The 17,246-nt window shown below is 44.8% G+C and overlaps 1 protein-coding gene and 1 long non-coding RNA gene across 4 annotated transcripts in view; one reads left to right on the forward strand and one right to left on the reverse strand.

Moving 5' to 3' along the window:
- The window catches only part of GALNT18 (polypeptide N-acetylgalactosaminyltransferase 18), a 488,883-nt gene that overhangs the window by 454,269 nt on the left and 17,368 nt on the right, over positions 1 to 17,246 (forward strand). The window lies entirely within an intron of this gene.
- Positions 1 to 17,246, reverse strand: part of LOC106509423 (uncharacterized) — a 193,437-nt gene that overhangs the window by 50,676 nt on the left and 125,515 nt on the right. The window contains exons 4-5 of one of the 3 annotated variants that reach the window (XR_014837282.1): positions 12,021 to 14,224; positions 9,973 to 10,722 (exon numbers count right to left, since the gene is read on the reverse strand). The exons of the other annotated variants lie outside the window; for them this stretch is intronic. This is a non-coding gene — a long non-coding RNA (uncharacterized LOC106509423). Of the gene's footprint in view, positions 1 to 9,972; positions 10,723 to 12,020; positions 14,225 to 17,246 lie in introns of those variants that run through there. 3 annotated transcript variants of the gene reach the window in all.

Raw genomic sequence — 17,246 nt, forward strand, 5'->3', positions numbered from 1 at the left:
AGAGACACACTAACTGCTCACACTTCTGTCTTCAAAGAACAGACTTTGTCAGCTGTGCTTCTATTGTTTAGCTAGTTCTGAGCGTATTTGCTACTGCAATGGTCTGTGTAGCAGCTTCAGCTTTCCTCTAATTAGAATGTGTGTCTGTGAGTCAGGGTTGGACCAGAGAAGCAGAAACAATAGGAGAGACACAGATATAGCTAGAAGTAGACATCCAGATATATTAAGGGATTTGTTACAGGAAAGTGATCTATGCATTGTGGGCGCTGATTAAATGGTCCCTGTATGGTTGTCTCTGCATCTGATGCTGGAGCTTGAAGCCCAAGGGCAGACAATCAGGAAGAAAAGATCAGGAGCTGGAACCCCACAAGCACAATCTAGGACCCCATAAAGACAGCCTAGAACCCGTGTTCATTCTTGTTGCCTCTGACCTTGGTGGATAAGAAATCCTGCAGAGGTGGGGTCCGTCCTCACTGAGCTAAACTCACACACACACACACACCCAGCTATTATTTCACATAAAGAGCTGAGTCAGCACATTAGCCATAATACTGCAAGATGGCTGCTGCCTCCCTTGCACCTCCACAATCTTTAGAGAATCTCCCCTGCGACCCACTGTAAAACATACAAGAAAAGGAATTGCCCATAGACAAGCCAAGGCATTGCATCATGTCACAAAGCCATCCATGTGTTAGGTCAGACTCCCCAGGAAATAGATCCTGAGAGGGAAGAGGAAGTGCATGAGGTTTATCAGGCATGTTCTGGAGTAAAGGAAGCATATGGGGCCAAGAGAGAAGCTGAATGGAGAGATTCAAGAACCCAGGAATCATAGGAACCCATTTCTCATGGAGCTCTGGAGTCAGGGTGGCCTTCAGGGTTGTCTCACTTCAGGCAATGCTTCCCCAGGAAGAGCACCTGACCTTGGGCATGGCAGTGAGGAGACAGAGGGCAATTTACAGAGCAGACCATGAGCTGGCAGTTTACAGACCATCAACCATGAGCTGTCAGCAGCCTCCACTCATAGCAGCTGGAGGATGGAGCACCTGGGTCCCAAAGGGGGCATCTTGGGTGGGTACCACCATGTCCAATAGATCTGCTTCATTAAATGCCTTGCCTGTGAGTACTGTGATCAACACCTGCTGGAGGAGGGTTTTTTAGGTGGGACAACAAAACTTCATGTTCTGATAGGAGCTGGCTGATTCTCTCCATTACTTAGGGTCATGTATTTAGGCTGCTTCCTCTTCTGCATTTCAATGGCTAGGATGGAGGTGGAAATTTGCACAGCTTCCCTGGGATTTTCTGTTGAACTTCTTCACACCTACCACATCATGTGGTCACAGGGATGTTCCCTCACTCCCACCCCATACTCAGATCTCCCTGGGAGAACCTGATCCTAGGGAATATGAAATTCTAGGGAGAGTATGAATTTCCTGCAGAATAAGCTTGAGAAGCTGGGGCTGAAATAGATTTTTGCCTCCAGAAGGGTTGCTGAGATGCTCATTCCCTTCACTCTGCTGGGGGTGGGCTCTGGTGCCATCCCCTGAGTCACTCTCCTGGTGACAGAGCAGGGTTTGTAAGTAGCATAAAAGGTAGGGCTGCCATTTTGTCATTTCCCAGAGGTGTCACTCTACACACTTACTCACTATTCTTAAACATTGGCAAAGTAAAATTGACCTTAGAATTGGTCCACACATGCATAATTGCACATGCATGCAAATGCAGGAAATAAGTACATCCTTCCAGCATCTTCCCTCTCGGGGAATGGCCCATTCTCCATCTAGTTGCACAAGCCAGAATCTAAGGCATCTCCTTGAGACACCCTCTCCTGCAACCCCCATATCATCAAACACTATCAGTGTTGTCTCTTAGAGAACTCTCTACTCCTCCCTCCTACTGCCCTCTTCCTTTTTTTTATGGCTGCACCTGCAGGATATGAAATTCCCAGGCCAGGGATCAAATCCAAGCTGCAGCTGCAACCTACTCCACAGTTGTAGCAACACCACATCCTTAACCCACTGTGCCACAGTAAGAACTCCCACTGCCCTCTTTCCTCACTGCCCCCTCATTCAAGCTGCCATCATCCCTCCCCTAGGATCCTGAAGTGGCCTCTAAATTTGTCTCCTCATATCCACTCCTGCCGCCTTCCAATTTGCTTGCCATTCTGCAAACAATGATCATATAACTGAAATGTCCATCAAGAGATGAACAGTTTAAGAAGATGTAGTACAAATATACAATGGAATATTACTCAGCCATAAAAAGACAAATGCCATTTGCAGCAACATGAACAGAACTAGAGCATCTTATACTAAGCAAAGTAAGCCAAAAGGAAAAAGACAAATATGATATGATATCACTTATTTAGGAATCTAAAATATGGAACAGATGATCCTATCTAAAAAAACAACAGAAATAGATCATGGTCAAGGAGAGCAGACTTGGGGTGTCCAGGGAGAAAGGGGAGGGAGTGGGATGGATGGGCATTTTGGAGGTTTTTTGGATGTAAACTGTTATATTTGGAATGGATGGGCAACTGGGGCCGTACTGTACAGCACAGGGAACTGTGTGTGATTGGGTCACTTTGCTGTGTGTGTTGGGTCACAACAGAACTTGAAGAAACACTGTAAATCAACTATACTTGAAGGAGTTCCCTTTGTGGCTCAGCGGTTAACGTACCCGACTAGGATCCTGAGGATGTGGGTTTGATCCCTGGCCTCGCTCAGTGGGTTAAGGATCTGGCGTTGCCATGAGCTGTGATGTAGGTTGCAAATATGGCTCAGATCTCACACCACTGTGGCTGTGGCGTAGGTCAGCAGCTGCAGCTCTGACTCGATTCCTAGCCTGGGAACTTCCATATGCCGTGAGTGCAGCCCTAAAAAGCGAAAAATACATACATACATACTATGCTTTAATAACAATATAAAAATAATAAAAATAATAAAATAAATAAAATTACAATTCTGACCATGTTTTCTGTCCTTAAATTCCATCAGGGTCTTCTAACCTATTGTGCTCCAGATAAAGAATAAATTCTTAGGGTGACCTGCAAGGTCCTACAACCCCCTGAAGGCCCTACCAGGCTTCAGGTCTCAGCTGGCACCTGGCCATCCTCACTCGCTGTGCTCCCACCTGGCTGGCCTCGCTCAGGGTCTTTCCTGGGCCTCCCTGCTCTTCTCTCCCCACCTCTGCTTACTTAACATCTGCTGTGGTTACATGCACAGGACCTGTTGTCAGACATCAGGCTTCAAATCCCCAGCGCTAGTGGTTAAAATGAGACCCTGCTGTGTAGCGCTGAGAACTATGTCTAGTCACTTATGATGGAGCATGATAACGGGAAAAAAAAGAAGGTATACCTGTATGTGTGACTGGGTCACCATGCTGTATAGTAGAAAAAGAAAAAAATTGCATTGGGGAAATAACAATAAAAAAATTTTAAAGAAATCAAACCACTAAAAAAACAAATAGAAAACAAAACAACTGTGTGGCTTTGGGCCATTTACAAAAGCTGTTTGAGCTTCAGTCTCCTCATCTATAAAACAGAGGCAATCATGATACCGGTAGCTGTAGGAGTAAAGGAGAAAATGTATGCACAGGGTTTAGTGCCAGGCACACGGAGGGCTCAAAAGTGTTTGTTATCACCATGACCCAGCCATCAGGCCTCAGCCACAACACCTCCCTCGTCCCTGGCGGACCCGTCCCGCCTCCACCAGGTCAGGGGCTGTTGTGAGCCTTCACAGCTTCCAGTTCCTTTCTTCCACAGCACAGAGTGGATTTGTCTGCCTTCAGCTCTCGAGAAGCCCTCAGCCCCCTCAAGGCAGAAAGAGTTCTGTTTGTTCACCATCATCTCCCCAGAGCCTAGCACAGCTTTGCAAAATAAATGTTCCTTTTTCTGGTGCAGTCTGGAGGGTGGAGTATGGGCTTTCTATTACCGTATATGGAGCTGGAGAACTGGAAGGCGGGAGGCGTGTCCTGGGGCTGACACTGTGGGAGAGGTCTGCCCAGTCCTAGTGAGCCCTGCAGAGAGGCACTGAACTGGCCCCAGCGTCCCCTGGAACTGCCCCGTTCCACGCGGTGCCACCCCTGCCAGCCTGCAGGCTCCAGAGCACAGCCACAGCCTGGCTTCTGAGGCTCCACAGTGTGCGACAACCCTTCCCAGCACAGCCACTCCCCAGCCTCAGTTTTCACTCCCTGTGGGTCCAGCCTGGCCACACAGGCTCATGGCTTTGGTTTCCATCTCTCCCTTTCAGAGCACAGCCACCTGGGACACTTCGCTGAGTCTGAACCAGGGAAGGATGGAAGGGATGTAAAACAGTCCTAAAAAAAAAAAAAGGAAAGAAAAAAAAAGAATTCCCACCATGGCTCAGCAGTTAATGAACCCGACTAGTATCCATGAGGATGCGGGTTCGATCCCTGGCCTTGCTCAGTGGGTTAAGGATCTGGCATTGCCATGAGCTGTGGTGTAGGTCGCAGACACAGCTCGGATCCCGCATTTCTGTGGCTGTGGCGTAGGCCAGGAGCTACAGTTCCAACTCGATCCCTAGCCTGGAAACTTCCATATGCCACGGAAGCAGCCCTCAAAACCAATAATAATAATAATAATAAAGTTCTACTTGACCGGGGAGATGAGTGCTGCAGGAAAGGTTTTCATTGCACAAAGGAGGAAATGGAGACCCAGAGAGGGAAAGAGACATACCCAAGGTCACTCTGTGAATGAGTGAAATCAAGGTGGAAACAAAGCTCTCCCTGTTGGTGCCATGGAACATCTCCAGGAGTACCAGCGTGGGCCCTTTCCTTCCCCTGGCATCTCACCCCTCCACACCAAGGCTGCTAGGGAGTCATAGCAAAGTCTGCAAAACTTTGCTATGGAACAGTTTTTGCCCTGGCCTGCTATGTGGTCTACAAAGTATTGAAGGATAGATTTTTGGGATGCTAGACCTGGGGACAAGGACGCAGAGCACAGCACTCGAGGGACAGCTTTGCAGACACCGCTGCTGTGAAGAAAGACAATAGCCACAGGCCCAGAGGGCACAGCAGAGCTCCCAGTCGGAAACTGGGTAGACACTGGGGTCGAGGAATGGGGACCGGGGTAGCTGGGAGACATGTGTACGTGTTTGGCCTGGGGCTGTGACCCTGGACACAGCTGCCAGAGATCCCCTGGCCTATGAGCAGCACAGGCAAGAGCATCTCTGTAATAATCAAAGAGCTGGAGAGGATGGCGAGGAAATGTCCTGATAATTCTTCCAAGACCTTTTTGCTCAGTGAAATATGGCTTCTGGAGAAAAATGAAAGACAAAGCTTTTTAAAGAAGCCATTCCTATGAGCAAAAAGTGCATTTTGAACAGATACATGCACTACAGCAATATGTCATCTTGAGCCTTAGTTATCTCTGGAGTCCCACTCTCAGGCACAGGTGTGGCACTGAGCTGGCTCTTTTTTTCTTTTTTCTTTCTTTCTTTCTTTTCTTTCTTTCTTTCTTTCTTTTTTTTTTTTTTTTAGGGCCGCACCTCGGCACATGGAAGTTCCCAGCTAGTGGTCAAATTGGAGCTATAAGCTGCTGATCTACACCCCAGCCACAGGAATGTGGGATCCAAGCCACATCTGTGACCTACACCACAGGTCATGTCAACACCAGATCCTTAACCCACTGAGCAAGGCCAGGAATCAAACCTGTGTCCTCATGGATACTAGTCAGGTTCTTAACCCACTGAGCCAGGGATTGAACCCACGTCTTCATAGACACTAGTCAGGCTTGTTACTGCTGAGCCACCACAGAAAGTCTGCGAGCAGCTCTTTATAGAAATACCTGAAGGCTTGCTCTGAGCCCAGGGCAGGTTTAATTTTAGGTTCTCCCAATATCCCATATTCCAGATGAGAAACTATGGCTTCAGAATTCCAGGCCTCATGGCTACTCTGTGCTAGACACAGGGTTTAAATCCAGGGAACCTGGCTCCAAACCCTTGGCTCAACCTCTAGGCTATATCTGATGTTCCTCAGACTTTTCTTTGGACAGGACTTGTGAGGTGTGGGCAGGCTGGTAGCAGTCTGTATAACTTTCTAGGGCCTAGGGGTCCAGAGGGGGGTCTGTGGCCTAACTCTGCAGGACATCTGTACCAGCTGTGTGAAGAGTCTGAGTTGTCCGCCCTTGCTGAGGGGCCAAAAAAAATATTTTTAGCAGCGTCTGAACCTGTATTTTGCCCACACTATGAAGAAGAGTTTTTATTTTTTGCTTTTTTTTTTAGGACCACACCTGTGGCATATGGAGGTTCCCAGGCTAGGAGTCAAATTAGAGCTGTAGCTGCTGGCCTGCACCACAGCCACAGCAATGCTGGATCCAAGCCACATCTGCGACCTACACCACAGCTCACAGAAATGCCAGATCCTTAACCCACTGAGCACGGCCAGGGATTGAGCCTGCTACCTTATGGTTCCTAGTCAGATTCGTTTCCACTGAGCCACGATGGGAACTCCTGTAGAAGAGTTTTTGAAAGAAATGGCTCCTAAAGTCAGAGAAAGCTGGGTGTGTACCTTGGCAGGTGTCTTCCTTTCTGTGGGCCTTCGTTTTCCTACCACACAGGTAGATGAGACGGCCCTTTGTGTCCCCTCTCACATTCCCCATTTCCAGATGATTCTCACGAGCCATCTGAATTCTACTCACCGAGGAGAAGCTTATTTAAGCTTCAGGTTAAATAACAGCAGCTGGCACATGGTCAGCCCTCAGTAATTGTCCCAGAGTAATTTAAGGGTTGCCTCAGGCATCTGGACTTTTTCATCATATCTGTGTCCTTCCCCATAATTTCCTAACTCTTGATGAGCCACACGGGCTGTAGTAAAGCCTGTGGTTTATGAAAAAGATTTCAGGGCTCAAATCCCAACCAGGGGGGCATAAAACCTGAGAGGAAGAGTCCAGAATGTCATTGAAGCTGACAAAGAGATAGCATAAAATAAAAGGAAATGAGACCAAGCTACTGATGAATACGGAGGTGGAAAATCTAGATAAAACACTGGCAAACTGAATTAACAGTCTATTAAAAGAATAATTTACACCACCGAGTAGGATTTACCTAAAAAATGCAATGCAAAGCTGGTTTTTATTTATTTGTTTGTTTATAGCCGCACCCATAGCATATGAAAGTTTCCAGGCCAGGGGTTGAATCTAAGTGGCAACTGTGGCCTACGCCACAGCTGCAGAAATGCTGGATCTTTTAACCCACTGCTCTGGGCCAGAGATAAAACCCTCGTCTCCGCAGCAACACAAGCCACTGGAGTTAGACTCTTAACCCACTGCACCACCGCGCAACTCCAGCAAAGCTGTCTTCAAATGAGTAAATCTGTTTATAGAACACATCAACGGGTCAGGAAAATCATGTATGAAGATTCAGCATCAATCCCTAAAGGGGACATTCTCTGACATTCTAGGAATGGATGGTCCAAGAATTGGTGGGTTTTTTAGTGGGAGAGCGCCCCATATCTGATCCTGCTCCTTCTGCTTGAGAAATTCCCCACTTTCCGAGTTTGAGTAGGAAGCCAAGCTCCTCCCCCTCTAGAAAGGATGCTCACTGCCCTGGGTACCAGCCCCACACTTGGAGCAACAGTGAGGCATGTGGCCTAAACTCAAACGGCAGAGCAACGATGACAGGCAGCAGAAGATTTTTTTTTTTTTAATTTCGACTTTATTGAGTGAAGGAAAACTTTTATGGTGGTTCCATTAATAACAGAAACATCAGTTTTCAGGGACAGCAGTGACAGAAAGAGGCTCCAGGGCCAGCAGTACTGGCATTTCAAGCTGTGGATCCCACATTCCAAGATGGGAGCACAGGCTGTCCAGGCCCCTGTGGTTCCTGACTTTCTGGTGATTCTCTGAACTATCCAGGATCCGGCCAATAAATTCCTTTTCTGCTTAAATCATCCAGAATCTCTTACTAGCAGCTAAGAAACTTCACACTCCGGAAGGCTATTTCCTTATCACAGTAAAGACTATGCCTCTCTCTCTCCCTAAGCTATGGCCAAAATAATAACATAAATAATGGCACTGCTATTATATTAAAACAAAGAGCAACATAAGGATTACAGCTAATATCACTTATTTTTTGGCCTATATATCCTTGTCTTTTTTCTTTTCTTTTCTTTTCTTTTTTTTTTTTTTTTTTTTTTTTTTGATGGCTGCACCCATGGCATATGGGAGTTCCCAGACCATGAACTGAATCTGAGCCACAGCTGTGAGCTACATAGCAGCTACAGCAATGCTAGATCCTTTAACCCACTTCACCGGGCCAGGGATCAAACCTGCACCTCCACGGTGACCCAAGCCTCTGCAATTGGATTCTTAAAACCCACTGCGCCACAATGGGAATTCCGTATCCTTGTCTCTGAGAAAAGGGTTTGTTGAGGTCAAATTTGCATACACATACCCCTTTAATGTGTACAGTTTGATAAGGTCTAGCAAATATATACCATCATCTAAGCATCACAGTATCCAATATATAAACTAGGTCCATCACCCCAAAAAGTTCCCTCAAGTTCCCTGGGAGTCAACCCCCTCCCTCATCCCAGCCCTGCCAACCATTGATCTGATCTCTGTCCCTGAACTTGGGCCTCCTCCAGAGTTTCAGATAATGAAATCATAGAGCAGCCCTTGGTGTCCTGCTTCTTTCACCTGGAATACTGCTTTGGAGAGTCATCCAAGCTGTTGCATGAGTATGTTCTGTTGTATAAATGTTCCAAAGGTGTTTATCCATTCAGTGATGGATGGACATTGGGTTGTTTTAGTTACAGACTGTTATGAATAAAGCCTCTATAAACATTTGTGCAAAGGGTTTTGTATAAACACATATGTTTATTTTTACGGGGTAAATATCTAAAAGTAGACACATAAGTAAACATTTAACTTTATATGAAACTGCCAAGCTGTTCTCCAAAGAGATGGACCGTTTTGCATGTCCGCCAACACTACAGTGCTCTGCCTCCTCGTCAGCACTTGTTATTAAGAGTCTTTTGATTTTAGCTCTTTATGAAATGTACAGTAGCATCTTGCTTTGGTTTTCATTTTTATTTCTCTAATAACGGGTGATGCTGAACATTCTTCCGTGTGTCTATTTGCCACCAACATATCTTTTTGATGAAGTATCTGTTCAAATCGTTAACCTGTTTTTTTAAAAATAGTTGTTTATCTTATCATCGAGCTGTGAGAATTTATATGTTCTGAATACAAGTTCTTTATCAGATTTGTGTTTTGCAAATATTTTCTCCCTGTTTGCCTTGTCTTCTAATTTTTTTAAGAGCATATTTCAAAAAGCAGAAGTTTTTATTTTGATCAAGTCCAATTTATCATTTTTTTCTTTTATGACCCACACTTTGCGTGTCTTATCTAAAAAATCATTGCCTAACCCAAGGATCCAAAGATTTTTTTATCTCCCACGCTTTCTTCTAAAAGTTTTATAGTTTTAGCTCTTACATTTGAATATATGATTCATTTTGAGTTAATTTTTATACAGAGAATGAGAACAGGGTCAATATTCATTTTTTGGCAGATAAATGTAAACATCTTCCAGAATCCTATTATGATGTGTCATTGTTCTAGAAGTTCTGGTTGGCATAAGGAAATACAAAACATAAATAAAAAGTATAATTACTGGGGAGTTCCCATCATGGCTCAGTGGAAACAAATCTGACTAGCATCCATGAGGACACAAGTTTGATCCCTGGCCTCACTCAGTGGGTTAAGGATGTGGCATTGCTGTGGCTGTGGCATAGCATCTGATTCATCCCCTAGCCTAGAAACCTCCATATGCCATGGGTGCAGCTGTAAAAAACAAAAGACAAAAAAAAAAAAAAGTATAATTATTGGAAAGGAAGAGAAAGCCATCATTAGTCAGTCAATATGAATTTCATACACGCAAAACTCAAGAGAATCCATTGGAAACATATAGACTTGATAACGATAATTCAATAAAATGATTCACTATAGGCTAACCATGCAAAAATCAGCAACTTTTTAATATAACAACAGCAATCATTTAAAGGATGTAATAATAATAAAAAAAGAATCCAGTACAGAATAACAACAAAAGACATAAATACCTACAAAAATCTTAAGAAAGAAAGTGCAGGGCCTAGATAATGAAAACCAGAAGGCTTTATTGAGGATATAAAAGATAACTAAACACAGAAGTGTCAATCTCTTAGATGGAGAAACTCAGTGGTACAAAGATGTCAATTTTTCCAAAGAATTTTTAATATTGAGGGGTTTGTGGAACATGGGAAAATGATTCTAAAATTCACCTGGAAGAGTGAGCAGGAAAGACTAGCTGGGAAAGAAATAGACTCGCAGATGTAGAAAAGAAACTTATGTTACCAAAGGGGAAAGATGGTGGGCATCAATTAGGAGTTTTGGATTAAAATATATACACTACTACACATAAAATATATAACCAAAAAGAACCTACTGTATAGCACAGGAAACTATACTCAACATCTTATAATAACCTATAACGGAAGAGAAGCTAAAAAAGAAAATGTGCGCACGCGCGCGCACGCGTGTGTGTGTGTGTGTGTGTGTGTGTGTGTATATATATATATATCTGAATCACGTTGTTGTACACCAGAAACTAACACAAGGAGTTCCCGTTATGACGCAATGGTTAACAAATCCGACTAGGAACCATGAGGTTGCAGGTTCGATCCCCGGCCTTGCTCAGTGGGTTAAGGATCCGGCGTTGCCATGAGCTGTGGTGTAGGTCACAGACTTTGCTTGGATCCCGCGTTGGGTGGCTCTGGTATAGGCCCGTGGCAACAGCTCTGATTAGACCCCTACCCTGGGAACCTCCATATGCCGCTGGGAAGTGGCCCTAGAAAAGGCAGAAAGACAAAAAAGAAAAAAAAAGAAAAAAAAAGAAACTAACACAAGATTGTACATAAACTGTATTTCAATAAAAATTTAAAGATTTAGAGAGAAAAAGAATAGTTGGGGGGGGGATTATGTTGAAGAGCAACGAGGGGAGGACCTGCCCTACCAGATAGGATGTAAACGTGATAAGGGCCCCAAATCAAATAAAGAGATGGATCAATATGCAGGAATAGGATAAACTGGCCTGAAACAGAACCTGATGTATGTTAAAATTTCATGCAGGAGAGCAGAAGCATCATTAATAGGTTGTCATCAAGATATGTTGCAGAGTAGCAAGGATGGAAGAAAGGAGACCGCTTAAGAACCTACTGGAAGAGTCCAAGATAAATGTGACGGCAGAGAAGTTCGCTGGGTCCTAAGGTAGAGGGGCTCCACCATCACCTGGCAAGCAGGAACATCCCCTGGGGAGCAGGGCATTTGCCCGCTTGTGGGCAGGCACATCCAGCGCCCTCTACTGACAAACCTTAACATCATGCCAGATGACAAAAGAAAAAGATGCAAAGGGCCCTGATCCATTTCCATGGTGCAGGCAGCGAACTGTGAATTTGGAGCCGACAGGTAATACATTGATATCAACACAGGATGTAAGTTCCAAACCACACTTTTCTTATATCAGGATCTCAGCTCTGCTAACATCCCAATGGCCAAAGCAAGTCACTTGACCAAATTCAATAGCAACGTGGGGGCATAGGGGTAAGGCAGGGGAAGTTTGCTCTAGAGAGAGGTGGGGAGAGAGGAATGAGTATTTGCCAAACAATAATCTAAACAATCACAAAAGTGATCCTAGTAGGGTGTCCTGATGGATTGAAAGGAAAAAAATTTTTTTTTTTTTTGCTTTTTAGGACCGTACCTGTGGCATATGCAAGTTCCCAGGCTAGGGGTCGAATGAGAGATGTGACTGCTGGCCTACACCACAGCCACAGCAACTTAGGATCCGAGCCTCATCTGCAACCTACACCACAGCTCACAGCAACACTGGACCCTTAACCCACCGAGGGAGGCCAAGGATTGAATTCGCATCCTCATGGATCCTAGTCGGGTTTGTTACCACTGAGCCCGACAGGAACTCCTGGAAATTTTTTTTAAGCACGATGACTTTTAGAGTTTGGATGTGAACAGCTGGGTAGTTGATGATGCTAACATAGTAATATAGAAAGGCTGAAAGGTGAACAGGTTTGCTGGGTAAAAATCAGAAGTTTTGCTTTGGACTCATTATTTATTTATTTTTTAAAATCTTTTTAGGGCTGCACCCATGGCAAATGGAGGTTTCCAGGTTAGGGGTCAAATCAGAGCTGTAGCTGCCAGCCTACACCACAGCCACAGCAATGCCAGATCTGTAACCCGCTGACCGTGGCCAGGGATCAAACCTGCGTCCTCATGGATGCTAGTCAGATGTGTTTCCACTCAGCCATGACGGGAACTCCTGGACTCGTTAAATATTGACATCTAAGAAAAGATGTCAAATAAGCAGCCAGATATGTGTCCCAGGGCTCAAGACGCAGGCCGCATTTAGAGATATGAGCATGATAATCATCAGCTTATAGAAAGTGATTTATGCCATAGATCTGCCTGAGGTCACCTGGGGAAAGAGTGCAGCTGGAACAGAGCAACTGTCCAAGGATGGAGCCTTGGGCACTTCAATGTTTTGAAAATTGGGGGGGGGGATTCACAGGGGTTGCAAAGGAGCCACTGGTGTTGTACAAGAAATCCAGGAGGATGTGGTGAACCAGGAGCCAAGAGAAAAATTAAAAGGTGTTTGAAGAAGGAAGGAGTGCCATTTTACTGAGAAAAATGTACCTGGGCATTTGAATAAGATGAGAACAGAGATGGAGGTTGTCTGTGACCTTGGCAAGAGCTATGCAGGGGACCAACTCAGTGAAGAAGCCCTGTGCTAGGTGCTAGAGATAAAAAGATAAATAAGATACATTTCTTGCCCTTTAGGAAATCACAGCCTGGTGGGGAAGGCAGACATGCAAATAAATCATTGCAATACAGTGTGATAAATCTTATAATAGAATAACATTTTCCTAAATATGTTCCACTGAACACTCTTTGAGGGAGATGTTAATCAGTACTCTAAAACCAAAGTATTTCAAGACCAAATAAACTCGGGAAATGCTGCTGACTGAGCCCTGTCTCAGGCTGTAGTGCCCACGGCAGGGCTAGGAAACCAGCATATTGCACCTTGACCTGCCTACATACCCAGCTCTTGTCTGGCAATCCATGGAATAAGGAAAAACAATACTAGCTCCATAGGAGGAAAAACCACAGGGGAAGGAAACAGATGATGCTGAAGAGCAGCCTCTGGCAGGGTGGGAATACCAAAGCAAAATTGCCCTGCATGTGCCCAGGATCCTGCACTTGAGCACCAGAGGGATGGGAAGGACTGTCCTAGAGCCCCCTAGGACCCCGTGGCTGAGACCTCACAGCTGAGCCCATGGACCTGCACTCCTGGGGCAACCACTTATACTACAGCAGAGTTGAGAGGTCTGGCTTCAGATTAATTCATCAATTTCACTAGAGGTAGAAAAATTAGGGGGAAATTAAATCACCAGCTGGTGCCTCAGGAATTTTAGGTCTCCTTTAATTTTTCCCTGACAGGGAAGGTACTGGAGGCAGCAGAGACCCCCCCCCCACCCCATATTCATACTTTGATGCAGAAAATGCATACTGATACACAAAATGCATGCTGATAAACTAACTCGTTAGCCTATAGCTCTGGGATTTTCAGGTGCTTTCCTTTTTCTTTTCTTGCTCTCTCTCTCTTTTTTTTCCTTTTTGTCTTTTTAGTGCCACACCGGCATATGAAAGTTCCAAGGCTAGAGGCTGACTCAGAGCCATAGCCATCAGCCACAGCCACAGCCACAGCAATGTGGGATGCCATAGCTTGTGGCAATGTCGGATCCTTTACCCACTGAGCAAGGCCAGGGATCAAACCCACATCCTCATGGATACTAGCTGGGTTCTTAACCCACTGAGCCACAACAGAAACTCTCTCAGGTGGTTTCTGAAGTGTCCTACCTTGGGCAAGTAAGGAGCAGCAAGGGGAATGAGGCAGCAGGGTTCTTACTCATATTAACCAGTGAGGACCAAGAGGAAATCCTGCTCTGGTAGCACAGGGGGCATGTTGGGAGGAAGATTCAGGTCATGATGTCCAGAGGATGCAGCAAGCTCAGGCATGGAGGGAGCACGTGCCAGTACCTGGTGGGTGGGCCGGGGCAGCAGGAGTCCAGGCAGCAGAAGGCATTTCAGGACTATGGTTCTGAGTGATGGCTCAGTCACAAGCATGGCCACAACCAATGTCTAGCAAGTGGCAGCCAACTGTGGGAGAAGAAAGGGTGGGGAGAGTTGAGGGTGAGGAACCCAAGTTCAGCACTGAACCCAAGTTCAGCACTGAAGCAGAAGTCCAGACCTTTGGACGGAGATAACAGGGTTAGGATAAGAACATGAGGGTCTTTTTTTTTTCTCTCTCTCAGAGACTCAACCTTGAGAACATAGTCATATAACACCTCATTTTGATCAGAGTTGGAGAGCCTTGGTCTTCCCTTCAATAATTCTAGCTGCGGGATGGGAGGACCACCAGGCCACAAGGGCAACACCCTACCTCTTCATTGCTTTTCTTGAATTTTTCACTGGACCTTTGGTATAAAGGGTTGTATATGTCATCATTTTAAGAAGCCAAGCAAAAAACAGTCTTCTCTTTGGAGCTGTTTTGATTGCAAAGACTCAGATGGCATTCTGACTGGCTCCAGAACAGAGATATGAGGCTTTGCAGTAACCCAGAGAGAACATACATCAAAGTTCAGGAAAGGAAGCACAGCCAGACCTCACAAGGTCTAGACCTGGGAATATCTCAATTTTCTAAGCCAATATGGCCTTTCTGTTTCCATTTGATTCTTTTCTTGATCAACCACTTCCTCTGCTTACACATACTCTACACGACCCCCATGGCAGCCATCCATCCTGACTCCAGAGCACCTTTAAAGAGCCCATCACCAACTGGCTTCAGTTCCTGTGCCATTTCAACCCAATGGACCATTGGCGAGCCAATGAGTCACTGGCTGGTAATGGCAAGTCAGTATGTTGTTACTGCATAGGTCATTAACTAGGAAATAGGTCAGCTACTCACCAACTATTGCCAAGGAGAATGGAGTCATAAACTTGCATTGTTCCTTCAGGGGATGTAGGCAAGCCAGATACTGAAGGCTAGAAGTATAGACTTATATAGACAATTACCAGAAATGTAGACTTGTTGAAAGATTATATAACTAAGCAGGTGTGGTAGCCTGAATAATGCCCCCCAAAGCATCCACATTCTAATCCATGGAACCCATAAATATGTTACCTTATATGGCAAAAGGGACTTTGCAGGCATGATTAAGTTAAGAATCTTGAGATGGGAAGATAATGCTGGATTATCCAGGTGGGCTCAAGGTAATCACAAGTGTTCTTTAAGAGAAAGGCAGGACAATTGAAGACACCGTAGTAGGAGATGTGACAACAGAAACCAGAGATTCCAGTGATTCAAGGATGAGGCTACACGTTAAGAACACAGGGCTCCTCTAGAAACTAAAAGAGGCAGTGAAATGGATTCTCTACAGACGCCTCCAGAAGAAACACAGCCCCACCATTTGGATTTTAAACTTCTGAACTCCAGAACTGTAAGAGAACAAATGTGTGTTCTTTAAAGCCACTAAGTCTGTGGTAGTTTGTTACAGCAGCAATAAGGAACTAATACAGCCAGGAACCATGGGACATCATCATTCTAAGACGACTATTCTGGGGTCCAGGACTTCTCATAAAGAACCAGAAGTGCAGCTCATTACCATTCAGCATGCAATCTGAGTTCAAGCAACTCCTGTGTGACCAAAGCTAGGAGGAGCTGGTTCATCACTACCCAATAAGCAATATTCCTATTGAACAGAGGGCTGTGCTGATGGAGCCCCCTGAAGGGTTTCGTGCCAATACCCCTTAGAGGAGGGTGGCTTTCCTCTTGTCCAGTCAGCTATAGCCAGGGCAGCAACATCACTGTCCAACAGCACACATTCACAAAAAAAAAAAAAACAACAACAAAAAAACTATGGAGTAAAGACTGAGCTTGGGCTATTTGTGGGAATTGCCTCAGGACATCTCCTGTAGCTGATAGCTTTTAAACTGGAGAAGTTTAAGAAGCAATCTTGGGGTTTTGAGAGAAGGAAGACCCTTTCTGACCTCTTTATACCAACTTTAATGCTGCAGCTTGAATTTTCAGAAGCTTTAGAGTTATAGAGTTGGGTTCCTTTCTGTGGGATCTTTTCATCTCAGCCCCACTGTCTCCTAACGTCAGTGCTGAAGGCAGCCCTCCCGCTTGTCTCACCTTGACCTTGGCCTTGCAGACTGGTTTGAAGGAGGGCACAGGCTCGCTGCCTGCCCAGAAGCAGTATTTTTAAGGGTTTAAAGAAAAAAAAAGCAATCTGTTGGAGTCAAGTTCAAGTTTTGGGCATGAAAAGAGATGTGGTGCTCAAGCTTCTGGAAATTGGAATGGCATGAGAAGTCAAAGTGATGTTTACATTACTGCCTTTGGGACTGGAAGAAACCCAGACAATTAAAGGTGTAAAGGCACAGGATTCTCAGCTTGATAGGTGTTGAAATATCCCTAAAACCAGGTCTCCAGGCCCACTGGAGCTTCATTTAGAATTGCTGGGAAAACACGTGTAATAAGCTCAGTGTGAAAGTTCCTGGATGATTCAGTTTAAATCAGCCTTTTCCTTTAGGCTTGGTTTTATTTATTACCATTATTTTTCAGGTATTTATGTTAGATGCTACCTTTTTTTAAACAATTGGGCATCCCAGACCAGACTATCCAGAAGTAAACTGATGCTTTTCTGCAACATTTGTTAAAAGGCAAAGATTTTTTTACGGAATTTTTTTTTTTTTTTGGTCTTTTTAGGGCCACATATGGAGGTTCCCGCTAAGGGTCGAATCAGAGCTACAGCTGCCAGCCTATGCCACAGCCACAGCCACAGCCACGTAGGATCCGAGCCACATCTGTGACCTACACCACAACTCACAGCAATGCCAGATCCTTAACCTACTGAGCGAGGCCAGGGATTGAACCACAACCTTATGGTTCCTAGTCAGATTCATTTCCACAGCTCCACAATGGGAACTCCTTTTTAAGGATTTTTTTAAACTCATTATTTATCCTTTTATGTCCTTTCAGTGGCTTGTCTCATAACCATTTCTACAGCTTTCTTAACTTCAATCCTCATTTAGCTTTCCTGGTCCCTATTATTAAATTAAAACCTTTAACATGTTCTAATTTAAATTGTACTGAAAAGATTATATGTATCTCTTACAATTC

Source organism: Sus scrofa, chromosome 2 (genome assembly GCF_054392235.1).
Source record: "Sus scrofa isolate SSC_HxYL_T2T_F1_AM1 chromosome 2, Sscrofa_HxYL_maternal_Yorkshire_Landrace_v2.0, whole genome shotgun sequence".
NCBI lineage: Eukaryota > Metazoa > Chordata > Mammalia > Artiodactyla > Suidae > Sus > Sus scrofa.